The sequence below is a fragment of the Rousettus aegyptiacus genome, unplaced genomic scaffold (assembly GCF_014176215.1).
Source record: "Rousettus aegyptiacus isolate mRouAeg1 unplaced genomic scaffold, mRouAeg1.p scaffold_m13_p_15, whole genome shotgun sequence".
Lineage (NCBI taxonomy): Eukaryota > Metazoa > Chordata > Mammalia > Chiroptera > Pteropodidae > Rousettus > Rousettus aegyptiacus.
Window position 1 is genome coordinate 52,283,433 of NW_023416290.1, and position 26,475 is coordinate 52,309,907.

Genomic DNA, 26,475 nt, shown 5'->3' on the forward strand with positions numbered 1-26,475 from the left:
CAATAATTCCACTCAAAAAGCCTGGTCGCTTTCTGCCCACAGGCCCTTTAGTCAATCAGTGGAACAGACCTCTCCCCCAGATGGCTGTCCCCTCAATGCCCCTGGAGAGTGGAAGATGGATGGACTAGGTCGAAGTAACTAGGACAGGAATGTAATGTGAAGAGAACAAGTTTGACTGACATTTTCTTCCTGTGTTAAGGTTATTGAATAATTGCGTTAGAATTACTGCAATCACGATTCTCACGTGCCCTAGAGGGAGGGGCGCAAAGGGATGTGACTCCTCCTCTGGCGAGGTGCGTGATCCGGAATCTTTGCCTCCGGCTGGGTCGTTGATAATTGAATCCTCTGACAGCAGCCTGCATTTCTGCAACTGCCAAAATCCACATGTGAAAGATGACATGAGCTTCCACGGTCACAGGACAGTCATGAGTCCAAAGTAATTGCACATTAGTGCGCCAGATGTTCGTGGGAGAAGAGAATGACCCCTCCCCTGAAAGAATCCCAGTCTTGCCTCTGACTTGCTTTTCGTGTGGCTTCTTCTGAGCCTGGTTTCCTTGAATTTAAAGTGACACCAATTATATTTCCTTCACAAGGTCACTAAAGGTTTTAGAAATCTACTAACGCAAGTGCCTGGCGTCACCCATGGTCCATAGAAGGTGGAGGTGCTCCTCACCAGGACCATCCAGGTCATTCTCTTCCTCCTCACTGTCATCGCCATCGTCATCACAACTGTCATTGTTAATTCTACTTGGTGAGATGAATGGGTTGGTAGAAACGTACTGTATTCATCTCCATTCGTGGCAAAGAGAGCTCTAGCTATTCCTTCCATGGGATGTCGGCGGGTAGAGGGGAGAAAGAACTTTGCCCAGGCTTCTGATATTTGGAGAATAGTGGGAAATCACCCTAAGCTCCAGGGCCTTGCCGACCTGGAGGACTGGGTGGCTGACGGTAGCTTTCACAAAGGCCTAGCTCAAGGCACAGAAGGCCGTGGAGGGTGTTGTGCAAACTGAGTATGTGGCTCCCTGCCTTTCCTTTCCTTGAAGAGTGTGGGCTATGAATTCATGGAAATTGAAGACCTGAATGTCAACAGAAATCCTTTCCCCTCAGTGTGAATGCCAGGGTGGATTGGAAAAGCAGTGTGGACTAACGGGTATGCCGTGGACTAATGGGTATGCCATGGACTATGAAGGCAGGCCCATGTGGAATCAAATTCTGATTCTTCCATTTAATAGCTGTGGGACCCTTAGCTTCTCTAAGCCTCAATGTCCTATTCTGAAAACTTGGGTGGGGCAATTCTTACTTAAAGGAGGATGCCTTCTGGCTCAGTTCCCATAAGGATGTGAGTCAAACTCCTAGAGAGGAGGGTTGTTTTCGGAGGAAGAATCCCCTTAAATAAAAATGGGATTAAAACTAGAGGCTATAAAATGTCGAGGCCAAGGCAACCGTTTTGCCTCAGGTCAGTTAAATACCATGGAACGAAGTTGTTCCTGCTCCTTCACTGACAGCAGTGGCCGCACTATGTAAGGCTGGAGGGAGGACCAGAGGGAGGACTCCACTAAGGCTATGCTCTTAAGACACAGCTGCTCCCAGGCACAAAGGATCAGAGAGCCACAGGCAAAATGGCAGTGGCATCAGAAATGCTTACGTACTCCCAGAGGAGAGGCAAGTCCCTCTGGTAGTTCACAAAGGACAATCCAAGAGACCCCTGGACCCAAAAGAGAGGGTTAGGGAGGAGTGAGGTTCCAAAGGTTTTGTTGTTGAAGATCAAGGCAGAAACTGTTGCTTGTCCACTGTGACTCCTTGATATTTCCAGCTTGGTGTGCCATGGGGAACGACGGCTACACATGGATTTACAAACTGCTCATCCTTGCAATAAACAAGAAAATGTGCAATATCAGGTCTGTTGGAAAGGCAATTTTCCATCGTAGGGCACCTCACTAGAAGTCGGGAGTCCAGTTCCTAGACTCAGCTCTGCCCTGTGTATGATGCTGTGGATCCTGAGCAAGACTTTGCCAATTCGATTCTCCTCCCTAAAATCAGTTGTCGGATTTGCTATAGAATCCAAATCTGTAAGATCAAGTTGTTGAATTGGGCAGCAAAGCTGCTGCTCTTTTACCTGGGGCATTAGGAACCTGGTCTGAGTTCTTGTGACAGCCCTGAGTCCACAGGCAATCACCGCCCCTCCAGCAGTCAGTGTATGCCTAGAATGGAGGAAAACCTCTATGTCTAGAATGGAGGAAAACCTCTCTCTCTCCCAAAGCCAGCAATTAGCACAAAGCATTCAAGGAATCCATTTCATTCCATCACATAATTTAGCACTCTCCTCTCAACTAAGTGCAGCATCGATCTTCCTTAAGGAAAACAAAATACCCTGGAGAGAAATGCAGTTTTTAACCAAAAGATGACACATGGACTTCAAAACGGCATTGGCATTCTCTCACTACGCCAAGGCAGTTCATCTACCTTCCGATGCAGACTTGAATTGATCACCAAAGGCTCCCAGCAGCCCCTGGGAAAATAAAAGTAAAAACAACTTCACTTTTCAGGGACTTTAGAGACTTTTCCTCATGTGGAGAGTGTGTGTGTGGAAAGGAATTTTAAGCACACATCTGTGTTTACTGAGTGTAAAATGAATTGGGATCCTGACCACAAAAAAATGAAGGTGCCTGATCTAATCTGAAGACTCTATGCAGTCAAATAAGCGTGTGGCAGCTTTGGGGACCCGGGCCCTCCTGCTGCCAAACACCCGAGAGACAGAGGGATGATGCTTTTATCTTAGGGTCAGAAGGGGTCCTCAAGAAACTCTGAAAGCTTGTCTCCAGCTTTAAAATGATGTGACTCTGTGGGTCTGTGACCCTGCGATCTGTAAAAATCACTTGATGAAAATAGAAATACACCCTGACAGGTTCACAAGTAACAGTAATAGAAGTTACCCAAGCTATGCATTATTAAGTGCCTACCATATGCCAGAAAATATTAATTGGAGCTCTCTCTCTCTCTGTGTGTTCTTCCTACCTCTCTCTAAATAGATTAATATAATTTCACACAAAGGAGCCATTATTAGCGTGTTATAACCATTTTTAGATGAGGTAACTGAGGTTCAAAAATGTTAACTTGACCATGATAACCAACTAAAAAATGGAAAAGTCAGTATTTAAACCCCAAACAGTCTGACTCCAAAGAATTTTCCACCATTTTATCCTTCCTGGGCAAACATTTGATATAGGTGCATTTGAAGAAACATAAAGGGATCAATAGTTATAGTCAGTAGTTTAATCAGTATAGTGTTTGGTTAATAGTTGCTAGAAATATCCCCCAAAGAAAAGAAAACTTGGCAGCAGTTTCCTGGGATGATTCAATATAACAGGACAGCACTGTGCCTCAGCGTATGAGGTGTGAATTTTGACAGCGTATTTCCTATGGGGAGTAATTTAGGGTCTTGCTACACAAAGTATGGTTCATGGGCCGGTGGCATGGACATCATCTGGGAGCTTGTAAGAACTTCAGGCTTTGCCCTAGGGCTACTGGATTGGAATCTGCCTTTTAACAATGTCCAGGAGTGATTCTTAAGTTGGAGAAATATTGATTTAGGGCACCAAAGTAAGAATCATATGGATTGTTTACAAAGCCATGAACACTCACAAACCTAGGCTTGTGGAGTATTGTGATTTACAGTGATTTTTAAATCTTTCGCTTTTATAATAAAAAAGTAGATGATAATAGGACAACATTGATAACTCAGTCTTAGGCACTGTACTAAGTACTTTCCATTTACATTTATAATTGAATTTAATTCAAATGACAACTCTAAAAGGTGGCTCATCATTATCCTCATTTTGTAGAGTAGGAATTGAAATTTATAGAGATCAATGATCATGTTTAAAGTCACTTAACTTCTAAGTGCCGGTTCTGGGCTTTGAACCCAGGCAGTGTGATACTAAGGCTTACACCACGGCTTGATGAGTGTACTATCCTGCCTCTCCACCCCAAGCAAGAAAATGTCCAGAAGAGTTCAATGGAGCATTGTACTTCAAGGAAGTTGGCTGGAGCTACAGTTTTCAACAATAGCCTCACTTTACACCAGTGCTATCTGACCAGGTCTGCAGAAGGTAATTTATTACTAATTAAATAACAATGTTCGTGGATGAATTAAAAAGCAAATTAAGCATAGCGATTGAGCAGTGACAGACACGATTCTCCTCCAGTTACAATACATTGACACTGGCACCAGCTCGCCTGAGGTACATGCTTGCCAAAAGATGCTTAACGTGGGTCAAATCAGAAGACTGACAAACTCAAATGCAGAAGCATTTTCCAAAACAACTCACCTGTACTCTTTAACAATGTCAAATTCATGAAAGAAAAAATAAAAAAGCAAGGGAACTGTTATAGATTAAAAGAGCCTAAATGGAGATGCCTACCCAATATACCCCTGACTGACTCCCGAATGGGGTAACCAGTGGTGAAGACAAATAAAAATGATTATTATGATGAATGGGGATATTTGACTAGGGACTGTCTCTATATTAGGTAATAGAACTGCATTGGTGTTACATTGAGTGTGACCACTGTATTGTATGTATAGAGGAAAATCCTTGTTCTTAGGACATGCATACTGAAAGGTTTAGGATTGAAGAGTCATTTATACGTGTACCTTCCTCTCGCATGGGTCAGAGAAAAGGCAGAAGCAAGATTAAGTCAGATGTGGCAAAATATTAACAATTTGTGTGCTCATTGTATTATTCTTTCAACTTTTCTATAGGTTTAAAACTTCAAAATTAATATTTGCGGAAAAAAATGAGTTAGTGCTGGTTCGATGTTATGTCAATAGACGATGCTACTTGAGCAAGAAAGAAGGGCAGTGTGTGCTGGGGAGAGGAGGCAGAGCTGAGGGACTGGGGAGGACGTAGTGGGGTTTAGAAGACTAGGAATTGCCAGTAACTGAGACGAGTCCAAGGGAGGTGGCCTGCCTACGAATGTCATCTGCACGCATTTCAAGCGTAAAAAGTAAACGGAGATTGCAATCTACAGAGAGATCACTGTGAACTTTGGTGTGATTTGTCAGCCCCACTTTGCCATCACCAGTCAGGAGCTGACTCCAGAGTCACAGGATTCCCCCATCATTTTGGACCAGTCTCCCCAAGCATCCTCTTGCCTCCACCCAGAAATGTTTTGGAGGAGTCCCTAGTGGCTCCCGCATCTACTTTCTATGTTGAGGGACTGCCCCTAAGCAGTCACGTTTGTCCCTCCTTAACCTCATCCCCAGCCACAGGTGATTAGACACCAGAACCAAGCTGGGCCAGTCCGGATTCTCTCCCAGGAATCTCGAACAGAGAGAAAGAGGACTCTGAGCTGGAGAACCTAAACTTTAAAACCACATAAGACCGTAGTAAACTGTTGCCAAAAGCAAGCTGAAATAATGAAGGAACGGAAACCATAAATGTGCAGAGAAGGGTGGTCACCTGCATAAAGAAGAATGGACACGTTGTGTGAAAAAAAAAAAGAGGCGGAAGTTCCCAAGTTCCCAGAGAGTCAGAGTAGCACGGGAACTGCCTTCTCTGCAGGGTTCTCCACTCCCAGCTCCAGGTACCATCATGCCTGCCTTCCTCCCCACCCCACCCACCAGCAGGGCGGTCCTTTCTCCTTTCTCGGAGCTAATTAGGTAAGTTTCAATTCCTTGAACATGTTCACTGTCCTACTGGGTGTGACTTGCCTTCTCTCCCTCTTCCGCTGGGATGCCCTCATCCAACCACCTCTTCTGTTAGCAGGCGGCAACCCCCAACCCCAAAGTGTTCATTCCAGCCTCCACCTCCTTCTATCCATCCCACATCTCCGAGCCAGCCCAGCACTCGGGCGCGCTCGAATGGTGGCATGATTGATTTTACTATTCCTTTTGTTAATGTGTACGTTGCTGGGGTGTTTGTTTGATTTCTAGTATACTGATTGCCTTTTGGACTCTAGAGGGCTAGGGCCAAGGGTTGCATTATTTAGGTTGTTATTATAAAAGTAATGCATGTTCATAATAGAATTCTTGGGGAAAAATAGAAAAGGAAAAAAAAAGAAGAAAGAAAAATCATTCATGATTCTATCATCTAGAGGTAACTCCTATTACCATTTGGGTTTATTTCCTTTTAGACTTGACTTACATAATTCAGATTATGTAGCAATTATCATTTAAAACCCTGATTTCCATAACATGGAAAGCCTTTACTGAAATTTTAAAAGTTCTGTTAAAATATTTTAAAAGCTGCATGATATTCCATTTTATATAAAGTATGTAAAAATACATAAATACATAATGTGATCTAATTATACACACTCCTGCTATTATACATGTTGGTTATGTTCATTGTTTTCTAATATAAATAACCCTGGGGTAAACATCTGCTTATTGTTTAGATTCTGAATGTAAACTGACAAACTGTTTCCACAAATGATTTTACAATTTCCTCGTCCCTTCATACAAAAATTCCCTCACACAGCATCTTTCCTGGCATTGCTGCCATAGTTATTTTAATGTTTACAAATTTAACCACGAAAAAAATGGTAACTTATATACGTCGACATATTCAAAGACAATTAAGGTTAAACTTTTTTCATTTGTAATTTGCCTGGATACAGGGCAAATCAGTGACTCATAAATTTTGTTCCACTGAATGAAGAGCACATGTATTTATTAAGATAAGGGAGTGGCTTCTGCTATCCAGTGTCTTGAGATTTCATAAAAAAAAAAAAAACTCATCATGTAAATTAGTGATCAGTGCTATGCAGATAGAATTGATATCACAGAACTTTGCCAATTCTCCCAAACTGAGAACCAAAATGAGTGGCACCATACAGAAATTAATAATATATAAATAAACACTATAACCGAAGGAAAAAATTTTACAGTGTCTTTCTGTAAATGATTCTTCATTTCATAATTAATACTTGGTTTCGATCAGGCACTATTATAATGTTAGATTTGAAAAGATTTTAAAGAGCTTTGATAATGTGGTTTAAGAGATGGAGAAACTCCCGGTCTTAGAACTCTAGATAGAATTCTAATGGAAAAAGAAAGAAGGTCTAGCCTTACCAAAAGGCTTAGATTCTCTCTTCGCTTCGAAGATGTTAAGACAGGAAATGCACTGGCATGGCCTACTTATATAATTCATGGTTACCCAATAATTTACACTCATCAAACCCCTTCAATGTCTGAAAAGGAAATTTTCCTGCAGAAGTGGAAATTCTTTTTCCTCCAAGGTCTAGGTCAAAATCATTCTCCCTGAGTCCCCAAGAGAAGGAATGGAAACAATGGGAAGTCTAGTGACTTATTTAAGGTTGTGTTAAGTTTTGGAGGGAACAAACAGGTGGAATTGGCTGAAGGTGGTCAAAGGTATAAATTTTTAGTTACGAGATAGATAAGTACTAGGGATGTAATAATGTACAGTATGGTGACTGTAGTTAGCGCTGTTTGCTATATTTGAAAGTTGTTAAGAAACTAGATCCTAAGAGTTCTCATCACAAGAAAAATAATATTTCCTTTCTTTTTAAAAATGTCTATATGAGATGATGGCTGTTAACTAAACTTCTTGTGGTAATCATTTCACAATACATGTAAGTCAAATAACTATGCTATATACCTGAAATTTATGCAGTGCTATGTGTTAATTACATGTCGATAATAATAATTAAAAAAAAAGATTTACAGACTTTTTTAAAAACCTTCTTTAAAATGCCAGACAATCCCATTGTTTAATTGACCCCAAACCCATGTTATTTGGGAAAAAAACTATTGAAAATATAACTCACTCTTATTGTTTTGTACCTAGTGGAAAAGCTTGTCACAGGATGTTCACGTTTCATTTTGTGATTGCGTTGGTAGAAGTCATTTTACACGTCTGCAATTTCCCAGAAGCTGGTGATGGCTTGCGCCAGCTCAGAAGAGCCAGTCATTAAATGTTCAGAAATTTTGTGAACCAGCTGTTAAATACACCCATTTGAAATGACATAAACTTAAAATTTACTAAATTATATCACAAAAACAAAGCTTTAATAATCACTCCTTGATTATTTTTGCTATATCTTATTACTATCTGTGTTCCTGAATTTATCTGCATCTATTGATTCTGTGTGTTCACAGAGACCCTACATGATGGTGAACTATTTCACGTGTCTTCCCAACTTTGCATTCCATAATGTCACATCTGTAGCTTGAGATTCTCCATTGCAGTGTTTACATCATAGAAATTGGAAGACACTACTAACCTGGCTTTCTGCCTTCTCTCCCACACCCGTGGTCCAACCCACAAAGAGCTGGGTGTCATGAAATATCTCCTAACGCACAGAAGGAAGTAATCGCTGGTGGGAGGGGCGGGGCTTTATGGCAAAAGCCTGGGTTTGAAAGTCAGAGAAAACTGAATTATCATTCTGGTCCTGTCGCTTACCAAGTCTGAGGCTTTGGGCAAGTAATACAACTTCCCCGAACCTCATATTTCTCATCTGTAAAATGGGAAGAATATCTGTCTCTCAAGATTATTTTGGTTTATTATTATTTGGACAAGCAATTACTAGACTTATCGTGATGATCACAGCGTACAGTATATAAATGTCAAATCACTATGTTGTACACCTGAAACTAATATATTATATGCCAACTATACTTTAATTAAAAAATAGGAATAAAAGAAAGGAAAAAATAACAATACAGGCTAGAATGCCAGGAGACCACATAGATAAATATCAAAACCCTATTGATATAGCCTTTGAGAAAACAGCTCTAGGAGAGAGACCAGATCTAAGATAAACAAATATCACTCTGATTTTCAAAAAAAATAGTATATATCTAAGAAATGACATATTAGGAAAGCTGATGATGATCCCTGAGGACAGTCACAGGCTGATGATAAAACAGAAAGATCATGTACCCAAAGTAAAGAAATCAGCTCAGGACAGAAACCCAAGAATAAAGGATTTGTGGAGTAAGATGGAGAGTTGGCAAAAGTCACACAAACAAGGAAGGTCTGCTTCGTACACTCATTCTTCCAGTAGACAGTTATCGAGAACCCACCACATGCCAAACATAGACTGGACTTTCTGAGAACAGAGCCTTGAATATTCTGAAGCTTGGATGAGTTCACTTAGAGATCAAGAGGGAAGGATTCCAAGGCGGAGGTAAAGGCCAGTATAGAGGAACGGAGGAAAACATCCAAAGGGCTCTTCTTAATATCTTTTTTTTTTTTTTAATGCTTTCACATTTTTTTTTTTCAAAACTTGCTAGGTACACCATAGGAAACAAAACACACTTTTTATTTAGTAACTTGCTAATGTAGACTCTCTCCCAGATAATCACACCTTCAGGTTTTAAAGGATTTCACAAATGAAATTAAGGGCATTTAAGGCAGCCCAGTAGGAAGCTCAAGTGTGTGCTGACCACTGGTTCCCACTCGTGGCTGGGCCTTCTGTAACCAGTGGTAAGTCCACCTCTGCAGAGAGCTGCCCCAAACTTGATGACTGAAACCTCCACGGCTACGGACAGGGCATCGGGTCTCCCTGGTTCCCAGGTGAACTTTTGGAACAGTCCAAGTAACTGGGCACAAACAGGGCTCGCCGTTTCAGACGCTCAGAAGAAATGGGCTTGCTCGCACTCAGAAGTGGTCCTTCCTATGCGAAGCTTCCAGAACAGAGGGAGACAGGGTGCTGGCGGGAGACAGTGTTAATAGCGGAACAGATTGGCCAAGCTTTAAAAAAAAATTTTTTTTCCAGCTTCATTTGAATGATTTAGACACCACAGAATATGTGTTTTTCACTCCCTCCTGTCTACAGCAAAAGTCTTTTCCTCTTTCTTCAACCTCTTCTGACAATTTGTAGCTGGCACTGAGTGTTGTGAATGTGCCGTTTTGATTTGGAGGATGAGAAGATATTTCTTGAAACTGATTTATTTTATGCCGAATGTGAAATTAGATTTGCGATGGCTGGAGCAGATGGAAGACCCGTGAAACAATGCCGTCGGGGGCCCAGGGGCTGTGGAATCAGGCCGCTCTCAGTCGGGGACAGGGGTGGTGTTCGTTCTGGGGCTCTAGCTCAGGAAAAAATGAAAGGAACATAAGCGAGGTGATCTGGGGACACCCAGCCCCCTTCAAATTGCTGTCTAGCTTTAAATTTCTCAGAGGAAGTCTGACAGATCTGTGTAAACAAACTCAGGCAACATTTTTTTTTTCCCCCTCAGATAGATTCTTCCTCCTGCCTTCCTCCCAGGCTTACATTTTTCCACTTTAAACTGCTTTTGTATTTCCCCACAAAGTGTGGGGTATTCTTGTAGTACTGAAATACAGTGACTGATGGATAATGGATAACAAACAAGCAAACAAACAAACAAACAAATAAATAAATGGATATAGATGAAGAACAGGTTTTAGAATGAGCAAACTTTAATTTAAATTCTGTTTCGATTCTCTCTGTGTGAGCTTTGGTAAGTTGCTTAGCCTCTCTGGGCCTCAGTTTCTCCTTTTGAACAAGTGGCTGATATCTAACTTCAAATTATAGTGTAGGAGTGAAGTAGGGTATGTTATGGAAAGTAACTTGCAGAAGACGAAGATGGAATAAATGTGGTAAAACTGACCTCAAATATGCCTGGATTGCCTTACTCTAATTGTGCAAATACGGTACCTGTTTCAGAATGAGAGCCTGACAAAGCCTGGGTGAATGAGTTACTGGGAGCTGGATTGATGGGTCCATCCTGAGAACACTGTGTGACTTAGAGGTGTCTCAGGGCTTGCTCCCTGGGCTCTGAGTGACTGACTAAGCTGCTGGGAACCCCAGGACTAGATGGGGCTTTAGAATCTGAGTTCCGTGTTGAGCGTCTGGGTTATTGTGGATTTGTATTTATCCCCTGGATAAAAGTACCCACTCACCCTGGAATTCTTATAACATTTATCCCTTCCTTTCTTAATCATTTTAAAATTGTTTATGTAGCCTTATAGGTATATGTATTTTTCCTTCTCTACTCTATCATGAGCATGGTGTGGGCAAGCTCCATGACAGATTCATTCAGCATACACTAGCATTTGTTAGTCATTAAAAAGAAAAAATAGTCAACCAAGTAATAATAACTAACTTCATTGAAGCTTCTCTATCAGCCACTGTGCTAAGCCGAATAATCTCATTTAACAAATGAATGAATTCTTTAATGACAGAGGTGGTAAGACAAATAGTATACACCCTTTATTGATAAGGAAATTGATGTTCAGAAATGTTATGTAATACATCCATGATAGCAAATCTTAGAAGAAGAGAAGCAAGGATTCAGACTCAGTTTCGCTAGGTCCCACAGCCCTGGCTTTTATCTCTGACGCCTCCTCAGCCCTCCCGAAACCTCCCAATCCATCACTGTGAGTATAGCTTAGCAGAGCCTGTATTTTTACATTCTAAGTTGGCCTCGATGGTCGACGTCAGTTCTCCTTTCCAGCTATGTCTGGTTCCTGATCTTCTGAAAACACCATAGGATTATACTTCCCTAACCCCTTTGAATTCAGGCACAGCCTTGTGACTTGCAATAACAAATAAAGTGTGAGCAAAAGTAAGGCCGTCAGTTCTGGGTAGAAGCATTAAGAGCCAGTGCCCGATTCACCACCGTCACGTTCCCTATTGTGGGAGTGAGTGTGGGAAGGAGCGGGATGATCTGCCTTGGGCACGTGCTGTGGGGAGAAATTGTGGGGCCACAATTTAGGTGCTAATTGTAACTGTGCTGATTCTGGCCCTGTGTACCTCCCAGTACCCTCTCTTGTCCTCAGCTCTTCAGGTTATGTCTCCTGGGGTCAATACCAGCTGGCTTCAGGCCACAACCAAGAGAAAGCACTGGAACGGGTTAGGGGGTGGAAGGGAGGGAGAAAACGGTGTTCTTCCTCCTCCTCCTTCCTGCTCTGGGTGCATCTCTGGCAGCAGCCGAGTCTCTCCCATGGCTCCAGGTCAGGCGCAACACACGTGCCATGGTCCCAACCACGGCAGGGGACCCTGGCACCCCGGGGGGTGGTGGCCGTTGGCTCTTTCCGGGTGGCTAACTTCTGAGTTCCCTCACCCTCACCTGGTTCATCAGAATCTTACCTTCCTTGTGTAACCCTTTCTATGCCACGAATTTCCTCTGCTGAAAATACTAGAAGTGTTTTCTGCTGCCCGGCTAGGCCTACGTCATAAAGTTCATTTTCCAGTGGGAGTTTTGAGGAAAAAAGTATGATTCTGGTATCGCACAAAGCATGCGGATGGCACTTAACTCATTCTTGTTGCCTTAACAGACACAGCAGCCCGCTCTCCCTCCTTCTCCTGCCCAGGAGTGCTGTCCTACGACTGCTTTCTGGAACTCAATAACCTTTCTCTGAAGACAATTAAGATAATGTCATTAAAACAAATGGAAAATATTGTGCTGATAAGTGACTCTGACTCAAATGTCTCTGGCAAAGACTTAAACAAAGGAGGGCTCTAATCTATGTCAGTGATAAAGTGACCTTTCAAAGGTTCTGCGTACTTTCTGGTCTGTTCACTCTCAGCTTGTACACTCGACGTGAGGATCTGTACAGGCTGCTCTTCTGCTCTGATCCTGTTTTTTTCTTGGTTCCCACATGGTGCTGACAGATGAAGCCCTCTGCGTTTCACAAACAGGGCTTCGTTGCGTCTCCTTGGGCTATGTCTTTAATCAAAACTAAGGCTGAGCTCAAGATAAACAAGAATGAATATTGTTGGGTAGAGTCACTTTCAAACCAGATTCACCAGATGGAGTCCCCTGGGCCTTTTGCAACCAGCAAAAAGATTTTGCTTGGCCTACAAGGGCCTTTTTTATTTTTTAATTGGAATGCATTATCGAGATACCAAGGTTAGACAATCCATATTTAAAAACCTTGATTTAGCTTGTCTATTGAAAGGCTAGTAAATTTGGATATGAGATCCTTTTCCTATGAGATAGCAACAGGCTCTTAATTTAGAATAAGGCATTCCCTCTAGGGCACTGTGGTCCACACAGGCCCCTCCAAGCATTTACTTCACCTGTCTGGACCTGGTAGTCATTTGAATTTGTGTCCCCCATGATGGGCTGTACATAAAAGAGAAAAAAGTCTGGATAGTGTTAAACCATTGAGATTTAGGACTTATTTGTTGCCATAGCATAGCCGACCTATGTGACTAATACTGGGTTTTTTTCTATTGTCACCAGCATAATCTATGTAGAAATGAGAGCACAGTCTTGAGGAGTCAAGGCACCAGGCTGCATTAGCCTGGATTCTCCAGAGAAGTACATATTTGCATATTTACATATTTTTTGGCCTACACAAGTTTTGTGTTTCTATATATATATATATATACACATACACGCACACATATAAAATACATTGTATATAAATATATGTATATATACTTATATATAATGTCTAATTAAAATTATATATTATAAATATATTAGAATTAAAAATATATTTTTTATATAGAGAAAATTCATACACACACACACACACATGCGCGTGCACACATGTGTTACTCCCATCCAAAGACAGAGGTGATCAGTTCTTTGGGGTCTCTTAGGAATCAGAAAAGCCTTCATAAAAAAGATTATCGTTTACATTTTCCTCAAAAGGTTTAAGAAATTCCTTGAAAGAAAACACTAAAGCACGTACCACGATTAACTTTGAGTCAGGGTTTTTTGAAGTATAGGACAATCTCCGTAAGGGAATAAGAACTTGCCAAGGTCCCTGACAAGCTATTTTTTTTTAGAAATGATAATTTTAAAGATTTTTTAAAAAACAAAACAAAACAAAATACACTACTTCCCTGTGATTTTTAAGCCAAGAATAGAAAACGTAACTTTTCTTGATAACTCAGGTTCGGCCTTTTGCTTTTAGTAATCTTTTCCAAGAGCACCTAGCAGCTGCCTAAATTTACACAGAACAGTCTAGTGAAGGGTCTGAGAGGCACGTTTCATCTCTGACAAATGAAATGACCGGGTAGTGGCACAGTGCTTTGCTTCTGACAAAACTATTCCACCAACTACCATTTCCACGCTACGTTAGATGCAGAAATGCGACTTCCAGCGAAGTAGGGATTCGAGATGCTTCCTTCACTTCCCCTCTAATACCTGGATACGCTCTGGGCTGAGCGCACGCTGAACTACTGAGCAAGTCTGAGAGTCCTTGGACGGTAAGACACATCATTGGTCATTCCCACAAAAAGAAAAGGTGCGGCCCAAAGACGCACTGGATGGACGCCAAAGACACAGCGATGCTTCCTAAGCAACAACTGAACGTTAGCTGCAAAGCATACGCCATCGAGATGTGGCAGTGAGCAAGGGGGAAGGGAGGATAAGGAGTTCCAGACCCAGGGAATGATAGCCTGTGGGGCGGCGGGGGTGGGGGTGGGTGACCTGGGGACGGCTGTGCTGCTGCCGGCATTCCCACTCTGATCCAAAAGGCATTTGTCTGTGGGAACGGTGTTTAGAGCGAAATTCCCCATGGACTTAAAAAACGTGGGCCCTGGGGCATGGAAAAGTGACATTGGAGACAAAATAACAATTCGCCTCGTTGACACATTCCAGACCTCCAGAGTCAAAGTGCTTCCTGTTTTATTGCTCAGAGCCCCTCTTCTGGGACTGGCGAGCCCTCCGCTTCCCCTCTCTGGGAACACGTGCAAAACTCTTCCCGCTTATCACAGCCCTTATCTGTCCGGCCTCTCTTTCCTCTTTGCAGCCTTTGACGTGGGTTTCTGACTTTTCTAAATAAACAATGCCATCCCTCTTCCCCTGGTCCTGCTAGTTAAAAAGAGGATGTTTTGAAACATTTCGTGCTAGAACCAGCAAACCCAACCATGAATCATCCTGCATGCAGTAGATACTCATCGCATGTTTGATAGACAGACGAGTCCGTTTCAGGGTCCTGAGTCCCAGCGCCCATTTTCCCTCTTAGTCACTGGAAAGCTTTTAGGTGAGTTACTGAGACTCTCTCAGCCTCTGTTTCCTCACGTCAGGAGGCTATATGAGATGCGAGTGTGAACTGTTTAACATCGTGAGCCTCCAATTAATGGAAGCCGAAAAACAGTTGTTTACTCTCTCATCTGAAGAGCACAGACTTTGCCTGTGGAGGATCTCAAGGTTCAGCACAGGAAACCAGCGCAGAAGCAATGGATTGCACACTGGAGCAATGGGGCTTTGGTGGAGGGACCTAGGTGGTCTGGAAGAGCCAGGTTTGCACCTAAGGATGTGATGCTGGAGCCGAGTCTGGCAAGGGCAATGGGCCTTTGCCAGGCAGACACGTGGAAAAGGAGACATTCAGGCAGAATGTGAGTCATGTGCAAGTATGTGAAGACTGAGCAAACAGTGATCTAATTCTGGGGGCGGGACATGGGATAGAAGAAGTGAGATCAATAAATGGGACAGAGAGCCTGGCATGAAAGTTTGTATATGAGGATAAGGATCTTGAATTTTGCCCCAAAGGAAAGGTGGAGATAACAAGTAAGTTTCAGTGGAGGAATTATTCATGCACACACAGAGTTATATCTTCACATTCATTGCAATGTCAAAAATGAGCTGTGGTGTGTGTGAGCTGGGGGTCGGCGACAGAGACCAGATAGGGAGGTGACTTCTGTAGCATGCCCCTAACTATAATCCCCTAGGCGCCATCCTACTATTTACAACTACCTCATCATAATGAGTTTATAAACTTTCATCCATGCTGGAGATGAATATTCAAACAGGAAGTCTATATTTAGAAAACGATATGTATTTTCTTCATTATCATTTCTGGTGTATGCTCCATCCTGACCCTTAAATCATACTCTGCTATTCCCTGCAGTAGGCTGGGGCAGGCACGTGAAACCCATGGCAGTAACTGCTGCCCTGAGCAGTTGTCTGTCTAATCTCCTCCTTAATAACAACTACCACTTAGTCATTCACAAATATAAGCAGAATGCCTATCAGGCATCTGGCCTACACTGTAAGGCGAATAATATAACCAGGTTGTCTATCTTCAAGGAATATGTAGACTGGTGGAGAAATTTTATAGACTAGATGCATTTTCTCCCATTTGCTGCTCCCAACATGCTGTAAGATGCAGATATTATCATTCCCACCTTAGAGGTCAGGAAACACACTTAGAGAGGTCAGCTGACTTGTCTGAACCACACAAATGGAATTTCATTTTTGTTCTTAGCTATTTTCGTTTTTCTTTCTTTCTTTCTTTCTTTCTTTCTTTCTTTCTTTCTTTCTTTCTTTCTTTCTTTCTTTCTTTCTTTCTTTCTTTCTTTCTTTTAAATAAATCTTACCCATTGCCTTGTTTAGAGGGGAACCTCCTTCCGTGTGAAGGGAACTCCACTGACAAAACATGACCAACCCCAGTACTCCCTCTATGCGAGGAAGAGTGACTTGAGGTGAATGGCAATTTGCACACCTTGTCCGTTTCTCTCACTTCCTCTAGAGACAAGACCAAGTCTCAAAGCACACCTTCTGCTGTCTTGCCCACCTCACAACCAAAAACTATTAGCACTGAATAATTAAGTAACCAGTCCATGGTTACATAGAGATTTGAAGCCAAGGAGACTCACCCCAAAGTCTCCCTCCTTGACCACCGTAATAGTTTGCCAGAACTGCCACAGCCAAGTACCACGGACTTGGTGGCTTAAATAACAGACATTTATTTCCTTAGTGTTCCGGAGGCTAGAAGTCTAAGATCAAGGTGTTAGAGGATTAGTGTCATTCAGAGGCCTCTCCTCTTGGCCTGTAGATGGCCATCTTCTTCCTGTGTCCTCACATGGTCTTCCGTGAGCGCATGTCTGTGTCCTGGTCTCCTCTTTTCATAAGGACACAAGTCAGATTAGATTAGGACCCACCGCAATGACCTCCTTCAACCATATTTACCTCTTTAAAGACCCTATCTCCCATACAGTCATATTCTGAGGTACTAGGGGTTAAGATTTCAACAGAGGAATGTAAACAGGACACAATTTGTCCCACAACAAACACTATGCTAGATTGTCTCTTTCAGGGCTGGACAAGATTGGTACAAAAATAATGGAAATGTAAGAGAAGTAGCTATGCAAGCTCTCAGAAATGGCTAAACAAAGTAATACGGGAGTTGAGGGGAAGAAGGAATTACCTTGAGCTTCTGGAATGGAGCAAGGCTGTGAGGAAGCTAAAGAAATGGCCATTAGAGGTCTAGGCCATGGGCCACAGAGACAAATTCTGGCTTCTAAATGCAGATAATTTACACACATATCGTGGGAAGAATGGGAGACTCACAGAATGCAAGGAAAAGATGAAAAACTTGACTCGTGAAAAAAATAAACAGAAGTCACTCTAAAGGGTCCAAGTAGCAGGAAGTGAGAGTCACAGAGTCACAGTCCAACGGGGCTGGCCTGAAGCATGTCCACTCCTTGGCTTGAGGAGTCCAGGACACTTGAAACAAAACTGAAACCAGTAGGGGCAGGTCATGCCTTGAAGGGAGATTTAGGGGCTGTCACCAAAAAAAGCATGTGTGTGTGTGTGTGTGTCAGAAGTCGGGGGTGGGGGGAAGGGGAGTAAATGCTGAGTAGGCAAAAACAGCACTACATGGATGTGTCATTCTGATATCATGGCTGGGGAAACTGAGGCTTACCTTTAGGTACAGCTTGTAACTTAAAAGACCTGGGACTTATAAGAGATTCTGCTAATTCTGAATGATGTATTCTTTCTAGCTACCCCAGAGGGCATCAGCCCGCAACATCCCAGGGTGAATAAATTAATACATGAGTAAATATATAAATAAACAAGCAAGCAAACAATACGTGACGAGGCTAGAATTCCAGAATTTTAATTCATTAATTTATTTATACTCTCTCTCCACTACTAAATTGAAGTGAAGGAAGGTGTGCTTAATAAGACAGCTTTCTTTGTTTGGTTATCATTAATATTCAGGAGAGGATTGGAATCCACATAATCCACCTTCTGCAAGAGAAGAGCAGGTTCCAGTTTCCCGCCTGTCAATTCACCTGGGTCCTGACAAGCTGAGGAATCTTTGTCTGCAGCTCACCTTTCTGCAGGTGACCTCTGCTTTCCTGCCATTTGGATTATCGAGTCTAAAACGCAAGGGTTATGTGTAACTGTGTTTGCAGGAGTACCTGATACATTGATGGTCCCTCGAAATGTAACTTAACATTAGCAATGTGGATGGTTTGTCACGTAGATGAGGGAGGGGAGGTTGCAGTTCAACATCTGGGGAAAGGTAATTGAGATGGGGTGGGCGGAGGCGGCAGATCCTACATCTTTCAATTTGTTGGGTATTTACTGTCTCCAATTATATTTCTAGTGCTACGCAGGTCCCCAGGAGAGAGCTGAAAGAGTGAGCTAACAGCTGATTCTCAGAAATATTTCATCTTTATTGTTATAGGTTTTATAACTAAAACCTGAACTCTGGAGACTGAGTTAAAAGGCCAACTCACAAGGGCACATTCCTTCTGTGGTATTCTTTCCAACAACCTATAAGTCCATACTAATTTTAAGAAAAACATCAGATAAACCCATACATTGTACAGGATACCTGGCTAGCACTTCTCAAGAAGACTGTCAAGGTCATGAAAGGCAAGGAGAGCCTAAGAAACTCTAAGAGTCGAGAGTAGAATAAGGAGACATAGCAACCGAATGCAATGTGGCACCCTGATTGGATGCTGAAATAGAAAAGGACCGTACTATACTGAAGAGTGTGCCCCTTGCAAAATGGATGTTCACCCAGTACCCGTGAACGTGACCTTATTTGGGAATAGGTTCTTTGCAGACGTGATCAAGTTCCGACAAGGTCATACTCCTTGTCCATTCAGGTTGCTGTAACAAGATACCAAGAGTGGCTTATAAACAACAAATTTATTTCACACCGTTCCCGGGGCTGGAAATCCTGGATCAGGGTGCCAGCATGGTCCGGTGAGGATGCTTCTCCTTATCTCAGACTTTTTGTAAGATGGAGCCCTCATAACCTAATCACCTCCCAAAGGTCCCACCCCCAAACACCATCACATTGTACGTTAGGATTTCAACATATGAATCTTGGCGGGACACAAACATTTGGAACACAGCACCAAGGAACTCCAAGCGTTGCCAGGACCCAACAGAAGCTAGAAGCGGGAAGAGAGGATTCTTGCCTAGTGACTTTGGAGAGGGCCTGGACCTCCTGGGGCCGTAATTTTGGACTTCCAGCCTCTAGAACTGCGAGAGAATAAATTTCTATTGTCGTAAACCATCCAGTTTATGCTTTGTTATGGCAGTGCTAGAAAAATAACATAAGGATTTAATGGGCAAAAATGATGCGATCAAGATAAAGGCTGGAGTTCAGTTCATATTGATATGCTGATGTTGGTTTCTTAATTTAACAAAGGTTAAACCATAATATAGGATGTCGACGATATAGGTGAAGTGGGTGCCAGTTGCACCAGAATCCTGTGTGCTGTCTTTGCACGTTTTCTATAAATATGAAATGATTCCAGAATAAAAAGGTAATTTTGGAAAAAGAAGTCGACTCACAGGCCGTGTCGCCTTTGGACGGTCACGTCCCTAAACTTGGGTCTCCTCATCTACAGAACGGAGTTAATGAAAGTCATTCCAAGGGTTGTGTTTAAAACGCAATAACGCATATAAAACACTTATCGGGTCGCATCTCTTCTCTCTTCGATCCTGTCACTAGGTCGACTTGCCAGCGCTTCCGAAGTCATGTCACGATGAATATGCCCGGTTCGTGCTCTCACCCGCGTCACTGTTTAAAATGCCAACAGTGAAAAGGACAGAAGCCCGCAGGCTGCTGCAGGATTCGGTGGCTGCACCCTCACGGAAAAGCCAAAGTCTCCGCAGTCACCAAGGAACCCAGCCGACTCGCGCGTTACATCTCCAGCTAAAACCTATGTGCCTTATGAGCCAACATCCCCCGCATGTCCGCTAGTTGAATGACCTTAATAATAAAGAAATGAGGCTAGTCTAGGGCAGATGCGATGCTTGCCTTATCTTTTATAGGTGACCATGTCATGTCATCATTAGGTGGAGTCAGGTTCTACCACTAGCTGCACCTCTTACTAGTGTGCTGCTGGATAAGTTGGCTACTCTTTCTGAAACTTAGCTCCCCAATCTGTAAAATGAAGACAAAAAAAAATACCTTCTTTGTAAAGTAGTTGGAAAGGTTACATTAAGTAACGCATGCAAAGAGCTTAGCCATAGTTCTTTGCACGTACTAAGCACTGGCATTATCGGCATGCACGTACGTCTGTGTGAGATGTGTGCGTCTTCATTGTCTGGCGCAGTGACCAACATATTAGGAGCACAGAAACTGTTTGAGGAAAAAATCCTGTATAAATGAGGACACGAGGGATTGAGGAAAGACTGTGATGTGACCAAGGTCATAGTGCAAGAGAATGGCAGAAATGTGGGAGGCACACAGGACGTGTGCCTCGTAGGGCGTTGACTCTTCAGGAATAATCTAGTGTTTTATTTTGTGGATAAATAAACTGAATCCTAAATAATCAGCGGGGCTTGTTTGAGGTGTCACGACTTGTTAGTGGTAAATATTAGGTTCCTCTCTCATGCGTTCCAGCGCCTAGACGACTTCTTCTGGATTCTCAATAGCACCTAGTAAAATCTATGCATAGAGCATCCAGTTTGAATGTAAACAGTTGACTGGTCATATCTAGTATCTCAGAAATTAAAGGCAGCTCTGCGAGCTGTCAGACCTTTGGGCAAGGACAGCGAGGATGAGGACAGTTAAGCCAAGGCAGCTTTGATTATAACACAGGGCTTTGCTGAAAGACCTGTGGCTGTATCTTAATGTAAATATTGAATAAAAGCACAGTCGTATCAGTAGCTTTTGCAACATGCACCACAGCTAAGCAGTGCTTTGGGCATTCAGAGAAGCTCCTAGAATATTCCAGCCCAGCTCTGTCTGCCTCACTCCTGTAGAATTTTGAGTAAATCACTTCTCTGTTCTGTGCTACAGTTACTATTAAAATAATGGTATCAGAGAGTTGCAAAGTACTGTATGGTTTTCAGAAAGACATTCTGACTCTTTACCATTGTCTCATTTAATCCTCACAACAACCTTTCAGGTTATTAGTGTTATTATTTTATAGTCTCTATATTGTAGACAAGACAAGGAAATGGGTTAAGTAAGATAGAGTGTTGTTTTTATCAGCAAATATATATATTAAAAATGAAAACAAAGAAAATGGTAGTCTTTAATATTTGCTGAGCATGTATCACTTTTCCTGGCATTTTAATTTTGTCATTTAATTCTCACACAACTCTGTGAGGTTGGTGATGTTGTTATCTAGTTTTATCCTAAGCTGCAGAGAGGTTAAGCAACTTGCCCGAGGTCATACAGCTAAGAAATGGAGATGTCAGGCTGTGAGCCCAAGCAATCTGGCTCGAGAGAGCCCAGGTTCTTACCAGTAAGCTGTAACTGACATAACCTCTTGCTCAGCATTGAGCTTTCGAGCTGAAGGAGACACAGATATATCCTTCTCCTTAAGGAGCTTACAGGCTAGTTTGGGAAAATTGATATGTATATTAGGTCATCATGAAAGCTAAGAAAAAGTATAAGATATTCAGAGCAATGACGTAAGGGTGATTAAAGTCAATACAGTGGAGCTTGAATTAAAACCCAAGACTCCTGACTGTATAATCAGCATTCATTCATTCTTTCCTTCATTCCATAAACAGTTCATACTAAGTGCTAGAGATTAGAAACAATAAAAATAGTAAAAAGACATTGTTCTTCCCCTGAAGAGCTGATCATTTCAGTCCAGAGAAAACATTTCCAAACCACTTCACGCCTGAAGACTTTGTTCCAACATGAGCACATCAAGAGTTTATCTGTCATAAACTGACATTAGGACCAGTCAGCTCTCCAAAACCCTACCCCACCCCCCACCTGCTGCTTTGAAGAGTCACCAAGGAGCATTCTATTCTGCTGGCATTAGCCATGGTGGCCTGATTTAACATAACCTCGAGCTCACTCGCTTTCACTAATGCAGACTTAATTGGGATCCCTTTAATCCCCACAGAGATTTCTTCTCCATAAGTGGGGAGTTGGCTCTACCACGGGAACTCTACTCTCTGCCGGAGGAGGGTCTACGGCAGAAGTCCCCTGGATTTCCAGGAATGCAGCGATGGGCAGTATATTCTTTAGATGACAATGAGAGTTTTTCCACTAATCCTCCTCGTGAAAAAAAGTCTTTGAAAGATGTGGTCAGACTTTCCACACCTACTTCTTTTGGGGTCAGAAATATCTCAGCACACACTTCGCCCGATGTTTTGAGGATAAGGCAGATGAGACTGCAATTAGAAAAAGCGAAAGATGGAGTTTTATTCCTAAAATAACTCTTAAAATTTAGCTATAAATTTCGCTACCCAGCTCAGAGTACGTGAGGTGAAACTACAAAATATGCCTGCTCCAACAACGTGACTTCCAAATATGGTTATAGTTCTTCCAGTTCCCCCAAATAATTAGCAGAACACCCAGCTAGGCTACAAACAGAAGGGCTAAGACTTGAGACCTCCCCCTAACTGTAGAAGTTTATCACCTTATTCATTCCGTCTACAAGGGGAGGGAAGGAGGTTGATCCTGACTGTAAATAGCAAGAGGACAGAGGACTCATGTCTAAACCTCAAAATTCATTTCTTCTCACTGCCACACTGTGCCACTATCAGACTGGCCTTGCATAACTTGACACTGGATTCACGTCCACTGCTACTAAGATGAGTTTGATCTAGGTCATTGACCAGAGTACAGAGAATTCTTATGTTGGATGACGAGCCTGGCCACTTGGCCCCAAAACTTAACCAGTGTTCTTGGGTCCAGCTTCAACCACTGTTGCCAAAATCGGCTCTTCCCTATGCCCCTCTACCTTGAGTGCTTCTGTGAGCCTGGGCCATCGACCTAGGCTACCTTTTTGTGAAAATCTTTTTGATCTTATCCATCACTGGGTGTCAGCTGGACCACCCTGATCCATCCTGGTCCATCTTCCTAGCTTCATAATTTCCCAGCTTCTTTTTGTCCTTAGACTATTAATGCAAGCTAGTCCTCCTTTTCCTCCCCAGGGATCAGTTCTGCATGCCGGGAGTCTCAGCGATGGACACCCTGAGCAAGGTCATGCACTCTGGATCACTGCTTCTCCTCATGGGAACCTGTCCATGCTAAACCTCTGCAATAGAGTGGTTGAATGACTCCTTCAAACCGAGATCTCCTTCAAAACTTTTGTCGTTATGTCTATGACAAAAAGAGCCTGGCCTTATTTTTCAAGATTGCCCTCATTAATTAAACACAAATAACAGCAATGTGCACATAGAAAGCAACAAGCGTTGAAGGTCACAAGTGAGATGGTGGCCGTTTCCTTTCCAGCATGATGCAAGGATGGGTTACACCCTCAGAGGAAACTAGAGAGGCATGAGATTGACGCCGGACAAACTGGTCCAGCCGGGGAGGGAATAAGCAAAAGTAGAGCCATAGAAGCCTTCGTCTACCTTTTTCCCTTCTGGCTGGGAAGCCTGGTGGTTAGGAACAAGCCTCCCTGTGCTCACCAGATGCCCGGCGGAGGGAGAGCCCAAGGAAGAGATGAGGGACAACTAGAAGGGGACTCTGGGATTAAACATCTACCCAGCCTAACTCCTGCTGGGATTTCACCACGGTCCCCAAATACGAACCCTTAGATTGCAGGGCTAGCGAGGCTGCCGTGAGCACAGAGCACAAATTCCTGTGGTGCTGAGAGCCGCAGCCCTTATCTGTGTTTGTTCCCAAATCCTGGCAGCTGCCCTTACCAGCTCGTCTTTTTCCAGGGTCCTTCTGGTCAAACCAATCAATTAAAAACATCAGCGGCTGGAGGAGCAAACACAAACACGGGCAGCAGGAGAGGAGCCTGCAGGGCCAAGTCCTGCTTTCAGTTACTCTGAGTTTCCTAGCACGTTCCAAAAAAATGACCCCCGCCGCCATGGCGAACCTGCATTTGATGAAACGCAGTGTACGTTCTCTAATGTTGACACAGAACAGATGGGACTTTGATTTTTTTTTAATCTATTCTTGATAGAAGAGAAATAGAAATAATGGATTTTTTTTTTTTTTTAATTTGGGATTTCTTTTTTTTCTCTCTCTCCCCCATGCATAGCTAATACTGAGAGTTTTTTAGTCCTTTCTCTTTGTGTGTCATTGATCCTTTCTGTAACGGAAGTCTCCTGTGGACTGGGCCTGGCTGTTCTCATCAGCCAGGTAGGATGAAGGTCACTGCCCCCGCGTCCCTTCCACCTGGCTCAAAGAGCAGCCGTGGGAGCTGTAGACCAAAAGAGTATCCCCAGACTTACAGGCAATGTGACAGAGGCTGGTCACCAGCAATCTACAAAGTGAGAGCTGAATAGAGGACCTGTGGGCGGATACCTTCACTTACCCCTGATATTGCTGTAATCTAAGTGAAAATGGTGAGCGTGCCATGCCAAATTGGCCTCGAGACAAGTGCCAGCAGATTGCAAGCCATAAGCCCTCCCGAACAGGCCTTTCAGAACCGACCCTCGTCACAGAACGTCCCTTCCAGCCCTCCCAGCAACTGCCAGTAGAGATGCTGGAGCATGCTCTGTGCAGGAAATGCTCTTGGGTGGAGGGATGTCCACCCCCCACTTGATGTCATTCCCATGACGACAGTCGTTACAGAGGCAGATTGCAACAGACGCGGTGAGATGGGTTAGGCCCTACTACATTAACCCCAAATCATGATTAGACCATAACAGGTATAGCAGGATAGCTAGCTGTTCAAGATAAGATTCAAATTTCATTTACTTGTCTTTACTTCTTCCTATGCAAAAAAAGTACCTTTCAAGGAACAAAAAAAAATTTTTAAAGAAAGAGAAATACAGGGGCCTATGACATAGGGTAGTAGGTATTCTGCCCTATGCTGAGTGGTTCTGCCTTTGGTTTCTATAGGGCAGGCTCCCCAGGCAGTTGGACCGATTCAAAGACACAAAAGGCAGCCTTGCGCTGGACAGCGAGTGCAGGTTCTGTTGGCCTTTCCAAGTCCCGTTCATTGTCCCGCCACCCTCAGGGGGCTGGTGGGGTGGGAGCAGGGCTGGGGACGTTTACTGGTGTATAAAATTGGTAGCATTACAACCTGGAGTCTCATCTTATGCTCTCTCAAACTCCTGTCTCTCCAGCATCAAACTGCCCTAACCATTTTTTTTTTTCTGAAAGAAAAATCTAGAAATAGGAATACTTCCTCCAAAAAACTTTTTTTTTTCCAGTGAGGACAAAGTCATACAGAAATAAAAAATTTTTTACATATCTAAAGGAAACAAAATCACTATCATGATGAGATATCTATATCCTCATGTTCTGTTCATATATTCATTGCAGCATTATTCACAATAACCAAGACATGGAAACAATCTAAATGATATATATAAATTCAGCCATTAAAAAAAGAAGAAAATTCTGCCATTTGTGACAACGTGGACAGACCTCGAGGGCATCATATTGAGTGAAATAAATCCAACAAAGAAAGACGTATACTATATGATCTCACTTATATGTGGAATCTAAAACACTGAAATCCTAGAAACAAAACAGACTGGTGTTTGCCAGAGGCAGCAAGAGAAGGGAGGGAGGGAGGAGGGGGATGGGTGAAGGTGATCAATATATACAAACTTCCAGTTATAAGAAAAATGTAAAGCCTAGTGGCTATGGTTAACAAGACTGCATTATATATTTAAAAGTTGCTAAGAGAATGGATCTCGAAAGTCCTCTTCCTAAGATAAAAATCATAACTATATTATAATTTCTCACCACAAGAAATGTTACAATTTTTATCACCAGAAAAATTTCAAGTCTGTTACAATCATCGTGTTATGTATATGTTATGGATGGGAACTAAACTTACTGTGGTGATCACTTCCCAATATACATATGTCCCAAATCGTCATGGTGTACATTTTAAACTAATACAATGTTACATGTCGATACTATCTCAATAAACCTGTAAAAAATTTTATAGAAAGACAGAAAAAATTGCTGGATTGTCTTATTTTATAAGCTACCTACAGAAAGACAGTCTATTTCTATTTTTTTTAAAATCAATTTCACATGCACTGGAAGCACTTCCTCTTGATGATTCTATTTCCCAGTCCCATGTATTTCACCAAGAAGTCACTTGTCACGTTGTTCCTCACATTGAACAGCAAGTGCCATGGTATACAATAGGTCCTTGATAAAAGTTTTGACTTCCTAAAAAATTTGCGTTAATCGCCATTGCTTCCTTAATGAGCATTTAGTAATGAGCATTTACATTGGATGCCATCAAAACTAGTGACAACGATGACAAGGCGTTAGGAATAATGAAGAGGAGACTAGATAAAAGTAGCTTATGTGAAACGATCTGTCAGTTTTGTGATGAGTTTGCACAAGAAAAGTCGGAGTGCCAGGGCCTGAATTCAAGTCCCATTGCTACCACTTAGGACGGTTAGTTGGCCAGTCACGCCATGTGCCA

At 42.6% G+C, this 26,475-nt stretch overlaps 1 long non-coding RNA gene and 1 other non-coding gene across 2 annotated transcripts in view; one reads left to right on the top strand and one right to left on the bottom strand.

Moving 5' to 3' along the window:
- The window catches only part of LRATD2, a 147,535-nt gene that overhangs the window by 67,999 nt on the left and 53,061 nt on the right, over positions 1–26,475 (bottom strand). The window lies entirely within an intron of this gene.
- LOC107506199 lies at positions 14,626–21,040 on the top strand. The gene is made up of 3 exons (XR_001595843.2): positions 14,626–15,291; positions 17,900–18,024; positions 18,291–21,040. It is a non-coding gene; the product is annotated as an uncharacterized LOC107506199 (long non-coding RNA).